Raw genomic sequence first — 14586 nt, forward strand, 5'->3', positions numbered from 1 at the left:
AGTGGTCTTAAAGGACTAGCAGCGCGAAGGACTGATCTGATGCGGTGCGGCTGGTCCCGGCGGAGGTTCCAGTCCTCCCTTGGGCATGGGTGTGTGTGTGTGTGTGTGTGTGTGTGTGTGTGTCCTTACGATAATTTAGGTTAAGTAGTGTGTAAGCTTAGGGACTAACAAGGGAAAGCCGCCAATTGTGAAATTCAGGTTCGATTCATACTGCGCATAATAAACGCTCATGCCCAGAGGTGTAATGTGGCAAAGCACCAAGATGCACTTCTCAGCCGTTGTCGAGAAAATCGACAGTTAAAAGAAACCGTTGCGGTGAAATACTCTCTACGATTAATAATTTTCTACAGCGTCGTGGCGCAGCGGTAAGCTCTCGGGTTCGTAATCCGAAGGTCGCCGGATCGAATCTCACGCCATGCAATTTTTTTTTTAGCATTTGTTTTTTGTTATTCAAATGTGTCTACACACACACACACACACACACACACATATATATATATATATATATATATATATATATATATATATTTGAATTACAAAAAACTAATAATAAAAAAAGTTGCATGGCGCGTGATTCGATCCGGCGACGTTCGGATTACAAACCCGAGCGCTTACCGCTGCGCCACGACGCTCTAGAAAACTATTAATCATAGAGAGTATTTCACCGCAACGGTTTCTTTTAACTGTCGATTTTCTCGACAACGGCTGGGAAGTGCATCTTGGTGCTTTGCCACATTACACCTCTGGCCATGAGCTTTTATTATGCGCAGTATGAATCGAACCTGAATTTCACAATTGGCGGCCTCCCCTTGTAAGTCCCATAAGATATCACACACTTTTTTTTTTTTTTTAACTGATACGGGCTCCGGCAATAAACGTTTCTAGCCGCGTCCGCGGAGCAGTATGTCGTGTAATTAGCGACGCGCGCCGCATACCGCCAAAGGGTCGTGGATTCTGGCCGCTGTTAACACAGGGACTTCCACGCGGCGGCGCGGACGCTGCAGGGCGCGAACAAAAGCAGCGTTTCCACTGCTGTTTGCGAGGAGATGTTGTCAGTTAAAAGTCTTTGCGTAGTGTTCTCATCTAGGTAATACAAGTGGGGAGAGAGAGACTCACCCGTGTCGCCCTTGTTGGACACCCCGTCCCTCATGGCAGGCCATCACACATTGCGGGGACACCTGCAACACACAACACACACTGACACCGCTGCTCACACCAAAACGCACCACACTACACTGCTTTACATTATAACGCGTTTAAAATTAGTTGCGGCTCTTGACAGTCAGTACGCAGGGACGTGCGTGGGCTACGCAGTTGCCGGCGCGCGCTGAACGAGGAACCTGTGGAAGCCGCCTCGCCCGACTGCGCAAACAGCGGCCTGTGCAGGCCGGTAAGCCTGCCATCTTTCCCAGACCACTTTAACCCCTCGGTGGGCGAGCCTTTCACAGTTCCACGAGTGGGCGCGTTGCGGCTTTTGCAGCGCAATTGCTTTCACATTTTTAACCTAAGGAAAAATAATAATCCTGTCAGTAATAAATAGGTAAAATGCACCAATTTCTTTTTCCGTTAATATCAGCACTTGCTTTTGGACCTGGCAAAACTTTTAGCATGTTCTTGGCCTTGGTTTTAGGAGAAGACGGAAGGGATCCACTTATCCAAAAAGTTTCTTTATCTTTTCCTACGTAAAATCGGTAGTCCTCTCTTTGTTGTCTCCCCTCTTCAACCAGGTGGCCATCTGTTTCGTCTGTCGATTGTTCGGAGTCACTGCTGTGGTTTTCTCCTTCAGTAACTTCCTCTTCCGACTCGGATTCAGACGAACCTGACAATTCTTGTAATTCTTCTTGTGACAATTCTCGCAGTACTTTCTCATAGTCTTCAGGACGTACAGTTAGACGGTGCCTCTCTAATGCTTTCTTTTTCTCCATTTCCACGCTTCTATGAGACCTAATGAAACACATGTTTCTGTAAAAGTACTATATTGTAGCAAAATAATATGCAAGACAAAGTAATGAAAATTGCATATGGGAACTTTGATCAGATTCGAACGTTCATTGTATACTAATATAAAAGAAAGATTGCCTTGACGCGAAAGAAAAAGACAAGTATAGAAAATAATTCCGTCACAAGGCGTGTAGCGACAGACACACCGCAAACTCAACACTGACGTTTCAAACAAGAATAGCTGCCAAACTGCTGAACGCATGATTAGCGCAAATGTAGTAAGTGGTGACATCCGTTGAGAACAACAAATACGTATCCGGACGTGGACGCAACTGAAACCCTATCTGTGATACTAACAGAAAACTAAATCTTGCGGCTATATGCCGCAGGCGCGCCCAACGAAGGGTTAAGGAACCTGTTCGGGAATAAACTCCGATTCTCGGGCATCTTATACCTTTATTCGTGTGCTTCATGATGAACTGACCGTCGTTTTGTTAATGATCACAGTTATCGCCATATTTCGATATTACAGAAACTACTGCACGAAATTCTTAGGCCGTGTCCTACGTGAGCGACAGAATCGAGCAACAGCTTCAGGCGAAAAAACACCACCGCAGGTGCAGTTCCGGAAGTGGCCTGCGTGAGCGACGTCTGTGTCTCCCGCTGCAACTGGCCAAGTTTGGATTCAGACGTGTTTGAGTGTCGTCGGTGCAGCACACAGCGACAGCCACACACGTGTGTCTTCTCGGCACAGCAGTGGAGCGGACGAGACGGCACGTGTGAATTACTTAACATACGATTTCAACAAAACCATTCGGTCACAAAATTTGATTCTTCCGCAAACTATAGCTTAACCCTTTGTTTCCTGACATAAGAAAAAACTTAATTTTTAACATTTTCTTTGCAGAATTTATGCTATTGTGGCCTCAAATGACGTTAGGATTTTTTGTAAAATTTTATTTTATTTTTCACAACTTTTTTCTCTCCTGGTACTCAGAAGTACCGTCAGACTCCATGGACAGAATCACAATATGCGCCGAAAAGTGCTCCAATTTTTATAACTTGTACTTTATTCCACATAAATATTAAATATTTTTACATTAGAAAATTAATTAACAGAAATATGATATTTCTGAATTTTTTTTAAATTTCGCATAAATTTATTCTAGAGCAACTTCACAATACATAGGAACTTAGCTATACATTTTTGACAGTATATACATATCACATATTTAGTGTTAGTGATACCTCATGAAATTGTATGAAACAGTTCTTTTTCTCATTGTAGCACAAATACACTTTACATGTACTACATTGTGAATGTGGTGTCGACTGAATTTTATTTTTCGCACACATTTCGCATCGTCCTCTTTTACAACTGAACACTACAAAATGGTTTTCTCAGTTGCCAAGACGTACATTCTTCGGAACAGAAAAGTTATCCTTCCTTCTCTTTGGGGGAGTTATTTCATCTTTACCGGAGTTTCTCTTTTTGAGATTTGGCACTTGCTGTTCATTCATTAGCCCTAGTGCCACAGCACTCCTGAATTCCAGCAGTGGCAGTGCCCCATGTAGATCACTGAAAATGACGTAAGCATTGACAAAAGCAATTTCTATTCCTCCCCAGAAGAGACGGTGCCACCATTTCTTTGATCGCCTGTCAAGACCATAAGTTGAACGTAATCTGTCTGCATGGTCCACACCACCCATGTGTTTATTGTAATCACATACAATAACTGGTCATGGTTTAGTCATACTAGTTCCATCTTTCTGTTTTCTTGTCATTACGCTCTGTTCATTGCTATGGAAGTTTGACGCAAAATACACTACTTTATTTTCCCTCCATTGAAATACTGTTAGGTCTAAAGATGACTCTCTGTGATTTGATTCCCCACGGTTTAGACATTTTTCTTTAGGTAAATTCTCTGGCTAACCTTTCCTGTTTGTTCTAATTGTTCCACAGGCAAATGTATTTACGGATTTCTGTGTGAGAAAAAGTGGACAGAACAACTAGTGAGAGGTAACGCATTGTTGCTACAATAAAGTGTTCGCACAACCTGACGGTACTAATAAGTCCGCCTTATAATTTCCACTTTATCTCATTCACTTCTAACGTAATGCTTCAAACTATTATAAAAAAACAAAGAAGGTAAGTACGTACAATGGAAAACTCAACGGCAGTTTCAATAAATTGCACAAAAATTCAGGCAACACCACGGAAACAAGCACATACAATCTTCCGTTTTCACAGCAGCGTGCGAAAAATAATTTCAAGCTCTGACCGCCAGAGAGGTCTATGTATTGCACAATAACATCTATGAAACAGTAGAGCAGAGTTACTGTTACGTACCGACAGGCTTTCACATCACAAAACTGCACCACGAGAAAATAATGAGAGTCAAAACTTACTGGTACTTTTAAGTACCGTCAGGCAACCTACAGCTTAATATCCTTAAATGATAAAGGTCAGAATTTATTTTCGTTACTCGTCATAGTTACTGTGCTGCACAAAATTGAGTACATGGCTGCAAGAAATTTTTAACAATTTGCAGAGGTAAATTCACATTGTGTACGTTTCCGTATAGTTCATTTAAGGCGGGGGCGGGCAAACGTTGCACGCGGCTCGTGAGCGCACAGCGCTGCACGTGTGCTGCTCGCGTGCGGGCGACAGCCGGCAGGTTGCGGCAGTGTAGTGCCCGGCTAAGCTGCGGACGTTGAAGCGAAGCGAGCACTACGTAGTGAACGTTGTATTTCAAGAAACGGACAAGTGGAGATTCGCTATCTTTTAAAACGTAATGGGACAATCATTTTTTATTTGTGCAAAAACGTGAAAATTCGAAATGTTTAATATGTGGCAGTATTCTCGCTGGTCAACGGGAGTTTAGTATTGAAGGCCATTATAATAAATTTCACAAGGACGAGTACAATTTATTGTCGGATTCTGAGCGGATGGGGAACTGACTGAGCTTCAGAAGAGCGATGTGACGATACCAGACGAATCTGTCGTAGTTGGCCGGCCGGAGTGGCCGAGCGGTTCTAGGCACTACAGTCTGGAACCGCGCGACCGCTATGGTCGCAGGTTCGAAACCCTGCCTCGGGCATGGATTTGTGTGATGTCCTTGGGTTAGTTAAGGTTTAAGTAGTTCTAAGTTCTAGGGGACTGATGACCTCAGATGTTAAGTCCCATAGTGCTCAGAGCCATTTGAATTTGTCGTGGTTGCTGTTGTCACGAGAAATCTGCGACTTTCTCTCGTCATGTCTCTCATCTAACTGATTTAAAATTTTATGGAGCACTGTTTTCAAGTTTTCAGGACGACAACAATAATAGCCCAGCGGTATGTGCAAGTTATAAGACGGCGCTTAATATTGCGAGAGCTGGAAAACCATTTGCTGAATTAATAAGTCTCGGTTAAGAGCAAACATGAGTGATGAAAATTTACGTAACTGTTTGTGTTTGTCTGTATGTAGAAATTTTGTTCCAGATGTTAAACGTATTGTAAACTCCACCTGCGATAAATAAAACGTATCGTAGGTAATAGGTACTCTTTCAAACCATGATTTGTTTCAAGCACCCCTACTAACCTTATTCATTCACTCAATAAAGCAAGCTAGGAAACGAAACGCATTACAGAGGAAGGACAAGCGGGTGGCCAGCTGGCCCCTGTGTGCACGCAGAACACCTGCTAACCGCACACGTGCACGATTCCTGACCGCCCCTCATTTTAAGGCCATACATTATTGCGTATTAAATGTAACCAATATATCTAAATTGTATTTAAATTTGAGACCGGAATGATATCCCTCTTCACTCTTGACATATTGGTCGCTACATCCGCGGACGGGTCGGGTCGCTCGCGGCGCGTCCCAACCTTTCCTGCTCATCGACAATCAAGTAGTCGTAAAAATCGTCGCATCTCATAAAAGGTTCAAGATACGGAAACGACGAACTTTGGAAATGACAGCACGCAGAAAGGAGTGTGCGATACACTCGATACGTTTTTGTAAACGCGTGAGCAGAGCGAAAACAAGACTCCCTATAACTTACACCATGAGGTTTTGTGCAAATTTTCATACCCAAACAAAGGGAGAGAAACAGGTAAACGGGGTGTCAAAGTGACCAGAATGAGGTCTGGTTTGGCCTGTTAATATTTAACTGCTTGAAAGTAATCACGGTAATGAACGAAAACTTAATTAACAAGCTGAGCAAAAATTGAAATATTTCACGAAAAGCCGCTTTAAATGAAGTGTCAAAAATGTCACCTGTTCAAGACGTAGCAGATGTTGCAGATAAAGAGATTCACTGGTGCGGTATTTAAATGTCAAAAAGGCTTCCTTCGAATCAAGTACGTCAGGAAGGCAAACGAGGTGTCAGTAATATCGTGCTTTCTGAATAAAACTTGAAATTCAAAAATGGGAGTAATCAGTCCAATGTTTTATGAAATGGTTTGTGTAAAAGAAATAAGTACATCAGAGAAAGGTTCTACGTGCCTTTGAATGATGCTCTAAATATGGTTCATTGCAATTTATTAGGAATTAAATTTGTGTGATATACTACGATAGGAGTGAAGATCAAGTTCTTTGGCAAGACGTTAAAAATATACTTAACGATGCAGTGTAAACAAGTGTAAACAGTGTACATGAAACTTCCTATACAGAATCGTAACTGAGTCAGTAAAAATATATAAGAACAATCTGTCATCCAACCCAGGACCTTTGCCTAACATGCAATCACGAACTGTATGCGCTACCCCTACACCACAGCTAACAATTGTTCGGTTACGTTAATCTGCGTCTTTATGTTTGTATTTAGTGCAGTTAGAGATGTAATAGTCATCCTCCGCATTTATTGGCTGTTAACAGTTACTCATCATGTAAAAAAAATATTCGTATTGAATTTATTGATCAGATAGTCGAATGCTCCTCTGCTCATTCACGTGTATTCCAAGAACTTGCCTGGTGATCTTCGATAGTTGACGATACTTGTGAAATTCTCCACGGAGATTGCTCCCTTTGTAAATTTCATGCATAGCATGACTTTATTTTCTAAAGTAAACCTAGTTCTGTAGCCTTACTCTCCAGCTACAGTATTCTACAGGTTAGGGACGCCGTTTTACAGAACCAGCTTGCGGCGGCGCGGTTCCTTCCGTCCCTTTACGACGAACCTGCACCTACCTGTGAACATTGTCTCACCAGATCAGCAGCAGGAAAGCCGAGTGAAACCTACTGTGCTTCGACGTGAACCAGGTAGCAATTAAAGTCACTAATGTACCTTTCGGGAGAAAGTTTTCACACAAATGAAAGGTTGGAAATTTTGTGCTTAATTAATATATTCCGAAACTTAGGTGAACAAGTATCACTGCCAAGCCCGTGCTAGTCTTACCACAGTCACTCACAATCCCTTTCACTGACGTTAGCAACTTTATGGTGTTGCATTTCCCGGAAACGTAATAGCTACAAAAATACTGATTATTTTTGATTGAGAATGCTCGCCAAATATTAAGTCTCTCGGTACCAAATGCAGTCACAGTTTTTTAGCCACCGACCTGCTCAATACGCCACGCGGAATTTGTCTTTTCTCGTCACAAAATTCACTTAAAAATTCCGAAATATCTACACGCCCATCCGAAATATTATGCCCTCACTTTGCCACACTTTTGATGTATGAAACACTTTGGTAGAGCGGGCAACTTATCGTTTCCATAGGAACTACTACTACTACACACGTCCGAACTGTTTCATGGCTAGGCTCCAACTCCTCCCTAGAATACTCTTATGTCTTCTCTACCAGCAGAGAAAGGCGCGCGAAGAATACTGGTTTACCATTGGTTAGTTTACTCAACAGCCAATAGCAAAACAACTCTCTCCCGCGTCAGTCCGCGCTTTTCGTCAATAACCAATGGCAAAATAGTAAATCTCACGACTGCACTTTTTACCGACGTAATTATCTAACATGCTGAAGTTTTGCATATGCATAAAGTTATTTACTATTGTTATTTATACCTGAATTAACTTCCCCTTTACCATAAACTTACTTTACAAATCTATTCTCCAAAAAATCCCCTTCGTCCATATCCATATTTCTTCGAAATGTTCCCACACTAAATCATACTACATAATTCGTTAAACAATTATCTTCATATTAACCCTAAACCACACTCACGCATCATTGATACTGCGAAACATTTTACACACACAAAAAGAAATAATAACACATTAAGAAAATACTAGAACAGTTTATGAAAAACATTCTATTACTTTAGTGCACTCTAATGGGCACAATCGAAACTAAAATCACAGTCCCCCTATCCAATGCTGTCCTCTATCGGTTGATACATAAGCTACGTGCGCGTCCAGTCTCGCGTCACCGTCTGTCACTCTCCAGCTCTGAAACACATCTCCCACTTAACCGCCTCAAGCTGGTCGGCTCTAAGCAGCCATCTTGTAGCGCGACATGGCCGCTCGCACGCAGGACTCCCAAGGTTTTCGCCCGATGGTGCTGCTTGTCGCTGGAGTGTCACGTAACCAGAAGTCGCTCACGTAGGAAAGGCAGTATAGTTTGTATTGAAAAATACGGGTCGCTGTGAATTTGCGTTCGGTGCGTGTTAGGTCATATGTAACTGAGTATGGAACTTAGATAAAATATTGAATTATTCTTTAAACTTGGCAGGATATCGCTATCTCGCTCCACTGTGGAGAGTATTTTCCCATGCGAGTGATACCGGAAACTCCATATCTAACGCATTATTCGAGCAACTACAGTTTTTTTTTATGAAATAATGTAACATTTAAGAATCATTTTAATACTGAAACGGGCTTTCTCTTAAGTATTCACCTGTCTTGCCCTCACTTGTTACGTTAATAACGCACTGTTTTGGGACAATTTCAACTGCATTGGAAAGGTACTGACAAGGGAACCTCCCCATCGCACCCCCCTCAGATTTAGTTATAAGTTGGCAGAGTTGATAGGCCTTGAAAAACTGAACACAGATCAATCGAGAAAACAGGAAGAAGTTGTGTGGAACTATGAAAAAATAAGCAAAATACACAAACTGAGTGGTCCATGTGCAAGATATGCAGCATCAATGATAGCGTGAGCCCAGGACCGCCGTGGTCCCGTGGTTAGCGTCAGCAGCTGTGGAATGATAGGTCCTCGGTTCAAGTCTTCCCTCGAGTGAAAAGTTTACTTTCTTTATTTTTGCATAGTTATTATCTGTCCGTTCGTTCATTGACGTCTCTGTTCACTGTAATAAGTTTAGTGTCTGTGTTTTGCGACCGCATCGCAAAACCGTGCGATTAGTAGACGAAAGGACGTGCCTCTCCAATCGGAACCGAAAACATTTGATCGAAAGGTCATAGGTCAACCGATTCCTCCACAGGAAAACACATCTGATATATTCTATACGACACTGGGTGACGGCATGTGCGTCACATGACAGGAATATGTTGTCGACCCACCTAACTTGTACACTTGGCGAATGGGTGAAAAGATTCTTCTACCTTGCCCGATTTAGGTTTTCTTGTGGATGTGATAATCACTCGCAAAAAAGTGATGAAAACGTAAGAGTTTGTCACATAAACTGAAAATAAAAAATTAAACTTTTCACTCGAGGGAGGACTTGAACCAAGGACCTCTGGTTCCGTAGCTGCTCTCGCTAACCACGGGACCACAGCGCTCCTTGACTCCCATTGTCCTTGATGTTGCCTATCATCCCATAAACTACTCAGTTTGTATATTTTGCTTATTTTTTCACAGTTCCACACAACTTCTTCCTGTTTTCTCGATTGATCTGTGTTCAGTTTTTCAAGGCCTATCCAATGTGCCAACTTATAACTAAATCTGAGGGGGGTGCGATGGGGAGGTTCCCTTGTGAGATGAATATTTGTAATTTCGGATGCGCTTAGACATAGCGCAACAGAAGTTACGTATAACTCAAAAACTTGTCACAATTATTCAAGAATACATGTCTCCTCAGCCACATTACTTTTCACGTATTCCCAGTCGGATTTAAATGAGCAGGCAAGATTAAAGTATGCTCTCTAGCGTCAGCCACTTCGTCGAGCTGGCAGCGTGGATTTTTTGACTTGTACAGAAGTTCTATTAACTCCGCCTTACACGACATATGTCCAGCTTTATCCAACGGAACATTTCTTTGTACCCGGAGCAAAATATTCGCTTTCCTCCATGCATCAATCGAGCTTCATCCGTCACATCGAAGAGGTGTGGCGCATTGTCCATTGCTATTGTCGAAGTCGGAGGAATATTAGGCAGCACAACATTGTCCTCACAACCGGTGATCGTGTTCTTGGACGAGCGCTTTTATACAGAATTTCGCGTCCAAACGTGCTGCACTGTTTTTTTATTAATGCGACGCCAACACAAAACACTAGTCCAATACCTGATTATTGCAGATCACTGCAGCACCAGAAAATATCACATTAAGAATATTTAGCATATTGACGCCCCCGTCAGCAACTGTGATAGACTAATATTTTGAAAAATCAGCCTCAGTTGCACAAATTTTCTGGCTGCCTCCACTGCTGTTACGCCTTCTATTGAACTCGAATTGAAGGATATGTCGCAAATGTTCCGATTTCTCCACTTGGCAGTACACTTTCTAGTACCAACAGCTCCATTCAATATCGCCAAATGACGATATGGTAAAATGTAACCTCGGCAAATACACCACTGGCCATTAAAATTGGTACACCAAGAAGAAATGCAGATGATAAAAGGGTATTCATTGCATAAATATATTATACTAGAAATGACATGTGATTACATTTTCATGCAATTTGGGTGGATAGATCCTGAGAAATTAGTACCCAGAACCACCACCTCTGGCCGTAATAACGGCCTTGATGCGCCTGGGCATTGAGTCAAACACAGCTTGGATGGCGTGTACAGGTACAGCTGCCCGTGCAGCTTCAACACGATACCACAGTTCATCGAGAGTAGTGACTGGCGTATTGTGACGAGCCAGTTGCTCGGCCACCATTGACCAGACGTTTTCAATTGGTGAGAGATCTGGAGAATGTGCTGGCCAGGGCAGCAGTCGAACATTTTCTGTATCCAGAAAGGCCTGTACAGGGCCTGCAACATGCGGTCGTGCATTATCCTGCTGAAATGTAAGGTTTCGCAAGGATCGAATGAAGGGTAGAACCACGGGTCGTAATACATCTGAAATGTAACGTCCACTGTTCAAAGTGCCGTCAATGCGAACGAGAGGTGACCGAGACGTGTAACCAATATGGCGAAGACGAATAGACGCTTCCAATGTGCGTTCACCGCGATGTCGCCAAACACGGATGCGATCATATAACTGCTTAACGTGTTTGTGGCGTAACGTAATAGTTAGCCTATTAACCTGATATGTAAAAGGTTCTGGGTTCGAAACTCGTTAACTCCATGGAATTTGTTTTTAATCTAATGGAGTGTTTGATTATACTTTTAATTAATGAAATGGTTTAAATGTAAACAGCACCTGCATTCATCGGAAAAAATGACGTTTTGCCATTCGTACAACATCGCAGGCGCTCCTGTCTGTGATGCAGCGACAAGGGTAACCGCAGCCACGGTCTCCGAGTTGATAGTCCGTGCAGCTGCAAACTTCGTCGGACTGTTCGTGTAGATGGTTGTCGTTTTGCAAACGTCCCCATCTGTTGACTCGGGGATGGAGACGTGGCTGCACGATCCGTTACAGCCGTGCGGATAAGATGCCTGTCATCTCGACTGCTAGTGATACGAGGCCGTTGGGATCCAGCACGGCGTTCCGTATTACCCTCCTGAACCCACCGATTCCATATTCTGCTAACAGTCATCGGATCTCGACCGACGCGAGCAGCAATGTCGCGATACGATAAACCGCAATCGCGATAGGCTACAATCCGACCTTTATCAAAGTCGGAAACGTGATGGTACGCATTTCTCCTGCTTACACGAGGCATCACAACAACGTTTCACCAGGCAACGCCGGTTAACTGGTGTTTGTGTATGACAAATCGGTTGGAAACTTTCCTCATGTCAGCACGTTGTAGGTGTCGCCACCGGCGCCAACCTCGTGTGAATGCACTGAAAAGCTAATCATTTGCATATCACAGCATCTTCTTCCTGTCGGTCAAATTTCGCGTCTGTAGCACGTCATCTTCGTGGTGTAGCAATTCTAATGGCTAGTAGAGCATCAACAGTGAACTACGAACAAAAAAAAAATCGATAAATAATTCCACAGCAACCCGAATACCAACATGCAAAACAAAAAAGCTACGAACTTATGCACCGATCTAATATTAATCGCCGCTTGTTTAATTTGTCAGGTATGAGCAATGCAGAAGTCGACGACATGCTGCCACCGCCAGATTTCCACCTGGTGGCCAAAATTGGAATTATTTTTTCCAGTGTAAACCTGTTCCGCATTAACGCATTAAATCATCTACCAAGTTTCTCTACCATATGATTATTACACCTCAATGTTACTCATAATCCGTCTTGATTGCAAAAATGTTTACTCACATGTCCGGTATCAGTTGCTGTAGCCTCAGATCTGGAATTTCGGTTACAGCAGCAGCCCGTCCACACACACAGCAACCTTCACACGCTGCGTCACATCCGAAACCGGTCATGTGAATGAACATTTTTGCAATCGAGACGGATTATAAGTAACACTGTATGACCAGTGATTGCGTTATTCCTTCAGACATTATGTCTCTTTTGAGCTTCGAATGGTCGTTCCTGTCGTATCGATGAATACTAACCATTCCTCTTGGGACACCCTGCATAGCATTCAAAGGTGCGTACTCCGTACTGCGAGAATCGAACGGGCAATCACACTGTAGAGTTACAGTTGACTGTTTTAAATACTCAAGTTTACTTAGCGTGATTCGAAAGTCGTCGAAGAAGACTTTTCTTGCGTTTTCCGAGTGGTACGTAGCAGTGCTTCAGGAAATAGTTGTCCAGGTGATCGGCCCTTGTAGGCGCAGCGCACGCCTGGCTGGATAGGCCGCACCGCACGACCCGCACTCTTTGCAGAGTTGCCTGCCTCCCAGGCGCCTGCTGTGACTGGCCCGTTCTCCGATTACAGGACAACCAGGCGCAGTTTACACTGGACCAAGTACAGGGCTATTACAAATGATTGAAGCGATTTCATAAATTCACTGTAGCTCCATTCATTGACGTATGGTCACGACACACTACAGATACGTAGAAAAACTCATAAAGTTTTGTTCGGCTGAAGCCGCACTTCAGGTTTCTGCCGCCAGAGCCCTCGAGAGCACAGTGAGACAAAATGGCGACAGGAGCCGAGAAAGCGTATGTCGTGCTTGAAATGCACTCACATCAGTCAGTCATAACAGTGCAACGACACTTCAGGACCAAGTTCAACAAAGATCCACCAACTGCGCACTCCATTCGGCGATGGTATGCGCAGTTTAAAGCTTCTGGATGCCTCTGTAAGGGGAAATCGACGGGTCGGCCTGCAGTGACCGAAGAAACGGTTGAACGCATGCGGGCAAGTTTCACGCGTAGCCCGCGGAAGTCGACGAATGAAGCAAGCAGGGAGCTAAACGTACCACAGCCGACGGTTTGGAAAATCTTACGGAAAAGGCTAAAGCAGAAGCCTTACCGTTTACAATTGCTACAAGCCCTGACACCCGATGACAAAGTCAAACGCTTTGAATTTTCGGCGAGGTTGCAACAGCTCATGGAAGAGGATGCGTTCGGTGCGAAACTTGTTTTCAGTGATGAAGCAACATTTTTTTCTTAATGGGGAAGTGAACAGACACAATGTGCGAATCTGGGCGGTAGAGAATCCTCACGCATTTGTGCAGCAAATTCGCAATTCACCAGAAGTTAACGTGTTTTGTTCAATCTCACGGTTTAAAGTTTACGACCCCTTTTTCTTCTGCGAAAAAAACGTTACAGGACACGTGTATCTGGACATGCTGGAAAATTGGCTCACGCTACACCTGGAGACCGACAGCGCCGACTTCATCTTTCAACAGGATGGTGCTCCACCGCACTTCCATCGTGATGTTCGGCATTTCTTAAACAGGAGATTGGAAAACCGATGGATCGGTCGTGGTGGAGATCATGATCAGCAATTCGTGTCATGGCCTCTACGCTCTCCCGACTTAACCCCATGTGATTTCTTTCTGTGGGGTTATGTGAAAGATTCAGTGTTTAAACCTCCTCTACCGAGAAACGTGCCAGAACTCCGAGCTCGCATCAACGATGCTTTCGAACTCATTGATGGGGACATGCTGCGCCGAGTGTGGGAGGAACTTGATTATCGGCTTGATGTCTGCCGAATCACTAAAGGGTCACATATCGAACATTTGTGAATGTTTAAAAAAACTTTTTGAGTTTTTGTATGTGTGTGCAAAGCATTGTGAAAATATCTCAAATAATAAAGTTATCGTAGAGCTGTGAAATCGCTTCAATCATTTGTAATAACCCTGTAGTTGTCCGGGTGATCGGCCCTTGTAGGCGCAGAGCACGCCTGGCTGGATAGGCCGCACCGCAGGACCCGCACTCTTTGCAGAGTTGCCTGCCTCCCAGGCGCCTGCTGTGACTGGCCCGTTCTCAGGACAACCAGGCGCAGTTTACACTGGACCGAGTATAAGCTAACACGAGTGAACGCGCATTCGCAGACA

At 43.6% G+C, this 14586-nt stretch overlaps 1 long non-coding RNA gene across 1 annotated transcript in view; it reads right to left on the minus strand.

The window, feature by feature from the left end:
- The window catches only part of LOC124553599, a 42800-nt gene extending 41618 nt beyond the window's left edge, over window positions 1–1182 (minus strand). Inside the window, exon 1 of the long non-coding RNA XR_006968073.1 lies at window positions 1117–1182. This is a non-coding gene — a long non-coding RNA (uncharacterized LOC124553599). The remainder of the gene's footprint in view (window positions 1–1116) is intronic.
- Window positions 1183–14586: the final 13404 nt, after the last annotated feature.

The sequence above is a fragment of the Schistocerca americana genome, chromosome 11 (genome assembly GCF_021461395.2).
Source record: "Schistocerca americana isolate TAMUIC-IGC-003095 chromosome 11, iqSchAmer2.1, whole genome shotgun sequence".
Taxonomy (NCBI): domain Eukaryota; kingdom Metazoa; phylum Arthropoda; class Insecta; order Orthoptera; family Acrididae; genus Schistocerca; species Schistocerca americana.